Below are 10,994 nucleotides of genomic sequence, written 5' to 3'. Positions count from 1 at the left end.
GTCCTAGAGAATGGGATTAGAGGGAGCGTATCTCAACATAATAAAAGCTAAGTACAAGAAACCCTTGGCCAATGGCATTCTAAGTGGAGGGAAAGCTGAAGCGATTGACCCCACTGAAGTCGGGCACAAGACAGGGCTGTCCACTGTCGGCACCAGCGTGAGCAGTGAGGCAAGAGAAGAAAATTAAAGGAATGCAGATAAGGAAGAAGGTGAAGCTTCCCTATTTGCAGATGACATGATGCTAGAGAGCCCCAAAATTCCACCAGAATTTTTCTAGAAATGATAAACAAATTTAGCAGTATAGCAGAATACAGAATCAACAGCTCCCTACACCACCAACACAACAAACATGCAGAGTAAGATCATGGACACATTCACATTTACAACAGCCTCAAAAAAAAAAAATCTAGGAATAAACCTAACCAAGGAGGTGACCACCTTTACAATGAACATATTAAATCTCTGAAGAAAGAGATAGAGGCACTAAAACATGGAAAGGCACCCATGCTCATGGATTGGTAGAATTAGTATTGTGAAAATGACCATTTTTCCCAAAAGCTGTTTACAGATTTGATAAAATCCCAATCAAAATCTTCATCTCATTCTTCATAGGAATAGAAAAAAAAAGTAATTTTAAAATTCATATGCAACCGTAAAAGATCCCAGATAGCTAAAACAATCCCCAGGAAAAAGAACAATGCTGGAAGGGATGATTCCCATTCCAGACTTCAGAATGTATTATAGAACCGTAAGAACGGAAGCCACACGGAACTGGCTGAATGGACAAACAACAACAACAAACCAGACCTATGGACCGATGAAACAAAACTGAAGACCCAAACATGAGTACATGGAACTTCAGCCATTTCATATTTAACAAAAATTCCAAAACCATATGCTGGAGAAAAAAATTGTTGTCTACAAATGTTGCTGGGAAAACTGGATCTCCACATACAGAAAGATGGAATTGCACAAAAACTAACCTCAAATGGATCAAAGACCTGAATGTGAACCCTTGGAGCGCAAAAGAAAACATCATACAGAAAGAAGAGCCTTACATAATACAGAGCCTTCTGAACAGGGCTCCATTGGCCAAGAATTAAGGCCAACAATGGACGAAGTGGGACTCCCAAAAACTGAAAACCTTCTGCACAGCTGAGGAAGCAATCAATCAAGAGAAGATAAAGCCTGCAGAACGGGAGAGGATCTTTGCCAGCTATGCGTCTGACAGGGGATTGCTATCTGATATCCAGAATACATTTTAAAAGAGAGTTTGTGTTTGTTTGTTTGTTTGTTTTAATGACCCATTCAAAAAAGTGCTGGCATGTGAATAGAGGGTTCTCAGAAAAAGAAAAAATAATGGCTAAGAAAGATCTCAGAAAATGTTCACTCTCCCTAACAGTCAGGGAAATGCAAATCAAAACAACATTTAGATTTTATCTTGTCCCAGTCAGAACAGCAAAGATCAACATAGTAACCAACAACAAATGCTGGAAGGGGTGTGGGGAAAGGGAACTCTGGCTCACAGAGGGCAGGATTGTGAACTGGTTCCGCCACTATGGAAATCAGTGTGGTGAATTCTCAAGAAGCGAAAATAAATCTGCTGCGTGACCCAGCTATACTACTCCTTGGGATATGCCCAAAGGACTTGACATCCCACTCCACAGATATTTGCTTAGCCGTGTGCTGCTCTATTCACAATAGCTACGAAATGGAACAACCTGAACGTCCTTCAGCTGACAGGCGGAAAAGGAAAATGTGGTCCATCGACAATGTGGAATACTATTCAGCTGGAAGGAAAATGAAACGAAATTAGAAGGTGGGTGGACAGAACTGGAAAAGATCATACTGAATGAGGTAACCCACACCAAAGAGAGAAATGTCTCATGTTTCCTCTCATCTGAGGCTCCTAGCTCCAAATCTTCAGTAAGGACACATCCTGGGGTAACTGTAAAAAACGTGGGACAGTAAAAAGGCACCATTGTCGTGGTGTGTGTGTGTGTGTGTGTGTGTGTGTGTGTGTGTGTGTGTGTGCAGCAGAGTGGAGAATAGCAGGATGCAAGTCAACTGATGGGGGAATGGGGAAAGTGGGCTCCAATTAGGGAGGGAGAGTAAGATAAATACAGAAGTCAAAGACCACACAACAAAAACCCCAATGCCAGCCATGAGAAGCCCTCTTTTGACTCCAAGAGACTCTGAAATCATCACAGGCTATTGCTATTGCCCTTGGTTGCCCCTCAGATGTAGAAATTAAGTCCCTGTTGCTGAAAACACCACATACTTCAAATACAGGGCCCAGAGACTTCTGAGCTCGAACTGACCTGAAAGCTTCCTCCCTGAGGACTGGCTATCATACCAGAAGGAATCATGCAAGCTTCCAAAGGAGGGAGGCAACCAACATTCCCACCCAGCTCCGATGCCTATGGACTACAACAATGACCATCCTGGCACAATAACCCTAAAGGTTCAGAAGTGGCCAGCATACCTTGTTGGCAACCAACAACTCTTTAATTGGACTTAAGACATGCTCAACAAGAGGAAACCAAGCCTAGTACTAGAAACCTAGCCAACTTCACTACCCAGGACTAGTGAAGTCACGAATCTTGGAGAACTTACAACCCCTACTTGGCTAAACCAGCATAATCTCCAACTCTATTCTAAATATTTGTCTTTCTACCCACAGAGAAATGCAGTCTCACTCATCAAGTACATTTCTCTTTGGACAGCGGGAGACCATTACAGAAAACCACGAACAGTCAAAATGCAGAGCTGTGGGGCCCAGGCCCAACAGATGGGTCTATCTTAGCTCGGAGATCATTGCTGAAGAGGGGGTGGGACCATTGTAAGGGTCAGGGACCAGGGAGTCTGCTCTGAGACTGAGTCTCCTAGGAACAGTACAAGCCACACTCTCCACAATAGGACTGTTTAAACATGAGCTGAACAAGGACAATAATAGACACGCTAATGTGGTGCAGGAAAACCAGGAGGCCCCAGCCACACAAAGAACTACAGGTAATTCCTGAAACAAAATATTGGTAAACCGTGCTTCGTTAAAATTTTTTTAAAAAGTAAGTTAAATTATGTAATTTATATAATTTACTTTAAAAAATTGTTTTTTTACCTAATCCAAGGTCACAAATTATTCTTCTAGATGTTTTGTGCTTTGGCTCTGACGTTTGACCCTTCGACTCCGAACAGCCGGTCTTTATGTGTGATGTAAGGTAAGAGTCTTAGTATGTTTTTTCCTTATGTGAACCCAGTTATCCCTGACTGATTAGGTGATACTGCCGTTTTGTTCCTTGTGTTGACTTTACTGGTTTCCCTTTTTGATCTAATTGATTTCCGCTCTCATTTTTATCATTTTATCATTCTCTGTTTAATTGCATGGGTATCACCACCTGAAATCAATTGATAAGAATGTTGGCGTTCGTGCCTGTCTGTCTGTCCATCTTCTCAGCAATATCAGTGTCTTCATTACAGTTGCTTTACAGTGAGTTTTGACCTCAGGTGGTGTATCCTCTCACTGTATCCTTTTAAAGATTTGTTTAGGGACTAGGTTGTTTTCATTTCCACACAATTTTAAGATTGCCTTATGTCTTAGTTAGGGTTTCTATTGCTGTGAAGAGACACCATGACCACAGCAACTCTTATAAAGTAAAACATTTAATTGGGACTCACAGTTTCAGAGGTCCAGTCCATTATCATCACGGCAGGGGGCACGGCAATGTGTAGGCAAATGTGGTGTTGGAAGAATAGCTGAGTGTAGCTAGAGTTTTCCTGCCTGGGCCACCGTCTGGACAAATCTCTCTCACCCACCAGTCCCGCAGCGGCTCAGACCCAACCAACTAAACATGCAGAGACTTATATTGCTTCAAACTGTATGGCCATGTCAGGCTTCTTGCTATCTAGTTCTTCTATCTTAAATTAACCCGTTTCTATAAATCTATACCTTGCCACATGGCTCGTGGCTTACCGGTACCTTTCATCTTGCTTGTCATGGCAGCAGCTGGCAGTGTCTCTCTGCCTCAGCCTTCCACTTCCCAGAATTCTCCTCTCTCCTTGTCCCTTCTATACTTCCTGCCTGGCTACTGACCAATCAGTGTTTTATTTGTTAACCAATCAGAGCAACACATTTAACATACAGAACATCCCACAGTAGCCGAGAGTTCTACATCTTGCAGGCAACAGGAAATCGACTGGGACACTGGGGGGTATCCTGAGCGTAGGAATCCTCACAGCCTGCCTCCACAGTGACACACTTCCTCCAACAAGGCCATACCCACTCCAACAAAACCATACCTCCTAATTGTGATACTCCCTATGAGATTATGGGGGTCAATTACACTCAAATTACCATACCTTATCAATCAATTTCTATAAAAGTGTTGTTGGTGTTTTCATGGGAATTGCAGCTCAATTTGATGAACTTCTGTCTTAACGACCATGTCTCAGATCATGTAGATGGAATCCCTTTCTGTAGATTGGCTTTCATTTTGTTAGGAATACTCTAACTTTCTGAATATATATATTTCTTTTGTTAAAATTGTCTTCTATATGTTTTCTTCTTGTTGATGCTTTTGTGAATGTGGTTGTTTTCTTAATGCTATTTTTATTTTTTATTATACCATATTTGTTTATTGTTTTATTGTTTATAAAGCATTTTCATTTTCTTTGGAAGGGGTAAAAAGAAAATCTGTGACAAATATGGCTTTTCACCTTACCTTTGGACGCTCCTCAGTCTCCCAATCCCGAATCCCCTCTTATCTGTTGCTGGGAAGGGTCTCCACAATACTTTCATGCCAATGGTCCCACTTCCCTTCTGGCTTCAGAGTTGATAAAGGGTTAGGTGCTCTGGAAACCCAGGAGCTGTGGGATGAGAACCTGTCTGTGTTGGGGTTTGCTTGTCCCTCAGCCAGACCTTTCCCGCAGAACAGAGCAGAAAAGGCCTGACTTTCTCTCCACTGCCCTCCCGCTCTTCACAGGACAGCCAACAGTCATGCCCCCGGCCCATGGTGGCCATTGAGGCCGTAAATCACCTCATGCTGGCAGACGGGGGCCCCAGTTCCCCCATCAAGCAGGGTGCTGATCTTATGAGGCCCCTCTTGTCATCACAGGCTGTGATTTGCTGACTTCCTGCAATGCTGGGATCACTTTACAGGAGCGGGGGCTGCAGGGTCAGGCCCATACGGCTACCAGCTTCCTCTGAGAAAACAAATCGGTGGCGAGCCTGGAAAAGGCATCTATGGGGTCCTGTGCAGACTTCCAGGAGCCGGGAAGGTTCACCTCTCCACAGAGACAGAGCAGGGTTGAGACCTGCAGAATACAGCAATTGGGTCCCAGGAGGGAGGTGAGACTAGAGCAGCTGTGGTCCTAGCGGACCTGGGGGTCTTCAGTGCAGCTGTTGGGGACCTTGTGGACACCTGGGTACCAGCTGGGGTCTGCAATTCACCAACTTCGTACCTGTGTTAGGGCTTTGGTAGAGTGAAACCCCAATGGCCTTGCTTGGAGACAAGGTCACTACCGATGCTATCAGTTACAAAGAGGGCATCCCCGAATACAATAGCTAGTATTTTTGTGAGAAAATGATTGTGTCTGCAGACATACACAGACACACAAACCAAAGAGGACTTTGGTCATTGGGCCAACATGGTACAGCCATGGCCAAACAGCTTTCCTGGCAAAGGGGGACTTGGCCAGGCCCTCTCCTAAATCCCCTAGCCTCAACCTACAGACCTAGGAAAGAGTGAGCTGCTGTGATATTCTGTGTCATGTGCCCTGACTGTCCTCTTGGTCTCACAGGACACATGGCTTGGCGGAGGAGCAAGTTACTCTGGCCACATCGGATTCACAGAGCCCAGGACAAGTATTACCTGCTGCCAAGACTGCCTCTGTTTCCCTTTGCACATGCTTCTATTTATTCACTCCATCTGGGGACCCTCAAACTGGATATCTGTACGTGGCTTCCCAGGGCTCTTGAATGTCGGCCAAACACAGCACAAGGCCTATGAGCAACAGTCGACCTCTGATGCTAAGCGTCTTAGCCCACTGTGAGCTCTTTATGCTTCTGATATGCTTTGTGGACACTCTCGGGTGGTCCCTCCTAATGCCTCTGGCTTTACTGACAAAGATATGCTGGACCTTCTCAGTCACAACTTCAGCTGCTCTATCCCCTGAGACTCCTCGATCTCCCCACTGATAACCCTCCCGAGTCTTTCCCAGGATTGTCAAGAGGGGACCTTTAGGCCCAAATATCAGTGGCAAAGCCTGTATGATAGTGAGCCTCCTGGTAGCATCCCCAGCGCCAGTGGGTCCTCATTCTGGGGCCTCAGAGTCCCCTGGTCCTCAGCAACATGGATGTCCCCCACTGGCACAGACAGGGCATGTAGATTAGGCCTTCAGCATAGGCCTCAGGGTTCTGTAGAACCCAGGGTCAGGGAGTCCCAGTGACAATGACATGATGATGCTGGATGAACAAACTATAAGACTCTTTAAGATTCGTGCTACATCTGGCGCCCAATGTTCATGGTATGAATTCATGAAAAAGCTGCTTGCCTGTGGCCTTGTGGGCCCCTGCTTAGACATGAGCTACCCTCAGCCTGTTGTGGTCGAGCATGCTGGTAGGATTTGCTGAATGAAGGAGGGAGAGGCAGGAAGATCCCGAGTTTGAGGCCGACCTAGGAGGTTTGCTAAGGAGAAGCTTCGGCCGGGACCGAGCCACAAACAGTAGTGGGAAGGCAGTGGCTGCTGCTCCAAGTTGCTGGTTCCTTCTCATGTTGGTGACTGCTGTGATGCTGCTATCTGGGACGAAGAGTTTATTGCTGCTTGTTCAGAGAAGAATTGACAGGACCATCGTGTTACAAGAAAGCATCGGCAAAGGTCAGTTTGGAAATGTTTGGCAAGACAAATGGTGGGGAGAAATTGCTGTGAAGATTTTTCTCTTCTAGGAAAGAATGCTCATGGTTCCAAGAGACAGACATTTATCAGACTGTGATTGCTCCAAACCACAGAGGAGGCACAAAAAAAAAAAAAAAAAAAAAAAAAAAAAGTCTTCAGGGAACCATGACCATGCCTAACAGCGACTTTGAAATCTTCAAAAAGATGACAGGAGCCCACAATGACGATTCCACATGGACTGTGATAAAGCCATTAAGCTGATTAACACCAAGGAAAGATTGACTTTGGACTACAAACTACTCAGGACAGTTTTGAGAGGACTAGCTGAGATGATCCAGCCTGACAGACTACTCGAGCAAGGACTTGAAACAAGCCCTGAACTTTCTCATTATGCAGAGACTGGACTAATGATACAGGACTTGACAATTAACCCAAAAATTTTCTTTTCAGGATTCCCTAAAGATGTCTTCACCCCCAGAAAGCAGGAAGTAATTTTAAGAAAACTACGCCCACATTCCCAAGAGGTAGGGTGGGTAGTTTTTTGGTCATTCAATGACTTATGGATAATTGTCATTGGTTACAAGTTGTTAATTGTTAATGGCTAGGAAAAAAGCTGAACAAGGAGATTAGATTTAGAGTTTTTGTTTAAAAAAAGAAAAAAGAAAAGGAAAAAGAGAATATAGATTTGAGGTAGATCTACTCTGAGAAAAAAGATAAATAATAAGATAAATGGGTAAATAATTGAATCTATACTAAAAAGAAAAGGGGAAGATATAAAAATGACAAAAGGTAGATTATTGAATCTATTATGAAAAGAAAAAGAGAGAGAATATGGGTATGATAAGATAAAAAGGGAGATTATGGAATCTACTTTTAAAAAGGAACTACTTGTTTTAAATAGGATAAGTAATGAGATTTTTTTGAGTTTATCAAATGTTACTGGACTGGACATTGTTATATATTAATGGAGTTTTTTGTCTGAATCTGTCAAATGTTAATGGACTAGAAATTGTTAATGTAATTTTTGACTATATATATTGTCAATATATATATTGTATATACTTATTGGATAGTTTTTCTTGCATTAGTTATAAGCTTTTTTAAATTTTAGGCAAAATAAGGGGAAATGTGGTGGTATTGTGTTCCCCAAAATATTGTGCACCCTAATAGACTTATCTGGGGTCAGAGACAGAACAGTCACTAGATACAAAGGCTAGAAAATGGTGGCACTCACACCTTTAATCCTAGCATTCCAGAGGTAGAAATCCCTCTGGATCTCTGTGAGTTCAAGGCCACATTGGAAACAGCCAGGCATGGTGACACATGCCTTTAATCCCAGGGAGTGATGGCAGAAAGCAGAAAGGTATATAAGGCATGGAGATCAGAAACTAGAAGCATTTGGCTGGTTAAGCTTTCAGGCTTTCGAGCAGCACAGTTCAGCTGAGATTCATTCTGGATGAGGACTCAGAGGCTTCCAGTCTGAGGAAACAGGATCAGCTGAGGAACTGGCGAGGTGAGGTAGCTGTGGCTTGTTCTGCTTCTCTGATCTTCCAGCATTCACCCCAATACCTGGCCTCAGGTTTGATTTTATTAATAAGACTCTTTAAGATCCATGCTGCATATGAGAGGAGGCTTGCTGTGCACAGGAGCAGCCAGCACTGCGTCTCCACTAAAGTACTGTCCAGAGTAGAGCTGGCCTTCCAGCTGTCCTTACTTAACGTCTAGTGCCACGTTTATGATGCATCCTTCAAGGCAAGCAGAGGGCAATGCCGTTCCATTCGTCAGACTTTAGAACATACTAGATCTAACCATCTAATCTCAAAATAGTAGAGTCCCTGAACCTCCACTGACTGCTTCTTCACTAGAATATAGTTAAAATAGTACTTGATCCCACTAAGCCAAAACAAAGGCTTCCCTGCAGCCAGCCAAGGGAAGGCCAAAAGACACAGGACATGGAGCTCCCAGGGGTGTCCTCCAGGTCACACACTGCTGGACTCTTTGAGACCTGGTGACATCCTGGTACCGACAAGAGCTGGGGACCGTGGCTTGCTTATCTGTCATCTCAGCCGGAGCTGGTGAAACCGTGCAGAACAAGGGGCCTAAGACATTCATTCCCAGGAAGAGACGTGTCCTCTTGCCGTGGTGAAGTTTTTCCTTTGAGCGTGTCTAGAAGGAAGTTTCTAGATTGGTTCAGTTGAGGTGGGAAGACGCACACTGAGTGTGGGTGGAGAAGCGAGGCTGAGTGCCAGCATCCCTCTCCGCTTCCAGCCCGTGGTGGGATGTGGCCAGCTGCCTCACACTCCGCTGCCGTGCCTTCCTCACGTGACAGACTGCACACTTGAACTCTGGGCCAGAATAAACCCTCGCTTAAGTCGCTTTGGACAGGTATCTCCCCTTTGCCAATAGGAAAGCGGTCAATACAGACTCATTCCGGAGGAAAGTCTGTGTCCCAGGAGGCACGCCTCAGGACTGTCTGAGCTCTGTACTGTTCGTCAGCCCTACCAGCTGTCCTCCCACCGGGCTGCTTTTGCTGTTCTTGATCTTGCCCGTGCTTTTGAGTCTCTGAATCTATATAAGGCACCTAACTGTGCCTTCAGCGGCCTTGACTGCCAACACTCGAAGCATTGGTGAGGACAGCCACCGCTAACCACAGAAACGCCCTCGCCTCCCGTTTCTCCTCAGTCGCAGGCTGGACCTGGGAACTACCCTCACCACTCACAGCCCTACAAGGCACAAACTCGGTCACTGCATCAGCTCTCCACAAGCGTAGACTTCTCTGTATATTATCCAGTCTTATTCTTTGAGAAGGCAGCCTAGGAGAAGCCTCATCTGGTCGGCGAGGCAACCCCATTCAGACCTCACAGGAGATGGTAGGGCCCAGTCTTGCCATCCCCCTGTGTGCCAAGATGGGCAACCATACCCTCAGTGAGACCAGCCACATGATTTTGGCGGGGCTTAGGAAAGCCAATTTACTCCAACCCCAGTTTTCCCCCTTGTACAAGGTCAATTGTCCAGATGTGCAGTGACTCAAGCTAGGCCTCCCCATCTGCCCAATCACAGAGCGACGATGCTCACTGTGGGGGGCTGACTGAGACGTATTTGGATAGAGCGAGTGGGGGTTCTTTGCTGTGGATATCGTTCTATATAAATAAAACACTGATGGCCAGTGACCAGGCAGGAAGTAGGTGGCCAGGCAGGAAGTAGGTGGGACAAGGAGAGAGGAGAATTCTGGGAAGCGGAAGGCTGAGGGGAGAGACACTGCAGCCACCACCAGGATAAGCAGCATGTGAAGACGCCGGTAAGCCACCAGCCACGTGGCAAGGTATAGATTTATAAAAATGGGTTAATTTAAGATAAAAGAACAGTTAGCAAGAAGCCTGCCACGGCCATACAGTTTATAAGTGATATAAGCGTCTGAGTGATTATTTTATAAGTGGATTGTGGGACTGCGGGGCTTGGGGAACCTGGAGAGAAGCCCTCCAGCAACAGTTCTTGGAAGAGACAAGTTTACTGAATTCAAGCTTCCTGTTCACACTCATTACAAAAGCTCATATGGACCAGGGACATACTCAGCATCCAGGTGGACAGCTGCAGATATGGTCTCATTGATGCTCAAGAAGAATCAATCCACCAGGATAGCCACCATCAAGGCTGACAGAGATGAGAGAACTTCCGGGCAGATAGTTTTCAGAGCAGTGATGGTACCAGTGGCAGGGAATTCTAACAAATAAGACACATCTTCGAGTTTGGGTGAGGAAAGGCCGGTCTTAGCAATGTGAATTCCTGTCTTTCCCCCTGAGAAACGTAGGTGTCCACCTCCAGCTGGGCTCAGTCTCCCTGTCCAAACCTCTGTTCTGTGTGGTTCTACGTTCTCCTCTCCTAACCTTGGGGGCCTTGCTTGAGCTAGATGCAGATACCTTATTTCTATAGGATTTCTGGGGTTCTCTTAGAAGCCAAATGGGGGTACTTTATCTTTGGCCCTGCTCTCCTCTGGATACATCTGGAGCCCTGCTTTGAGCAAAGTTACAGGCAAAGTGCTGGTTTCTCTGGGCTCCAGAAAAGATGTGAATGAAATACAAGACAACAAATACCCACTGCTA

General features: G+C 45.3%; 1 long non-coding RNA gene across 1 annotated transcript; it reads left to right on the top strand.

The window, feature by feature from the left end:
• The first annotated feature begins 1,581 nt into the window (after window positions 1–1,581).
• LOC143268935 (uncharacterized) lies at window positions 1,582–10,304 on the top strand. The gene is made up of 3 exons (XR_013045175.1): window positions 1,582–3,012; window positions 3,152–3,221; window positions 5,800–10,304. It is a non-coding gene; the product is annotated as an uncharacterized LOC143268935 (long non-coding RNA).
• Window positions 10,305–10,994: the final 690 nt, after the last annotated feature.

This window comes from Peromyscus maniculatus, chromosome 16 (genome assembly GCF_049852395.1).
Source record: "Peromyscus maniculatus bairdii isolate BWxNUB_F1_BW_parent chromosome 16, HU_Pman_BW_mat_3.1, whole genome shotgun sequence".
NCBI lineage: Eukaryota > Metazoa > Chordata > Mammalia > Rodentia > Cricetidae > Peromyscus > Peromyscus maniculatus.
The sequence above is the reverse complement of the archived record's forward strand: the minus strand, read 5'-3'. Positions and strand labels throughout refer to the sequence as shown.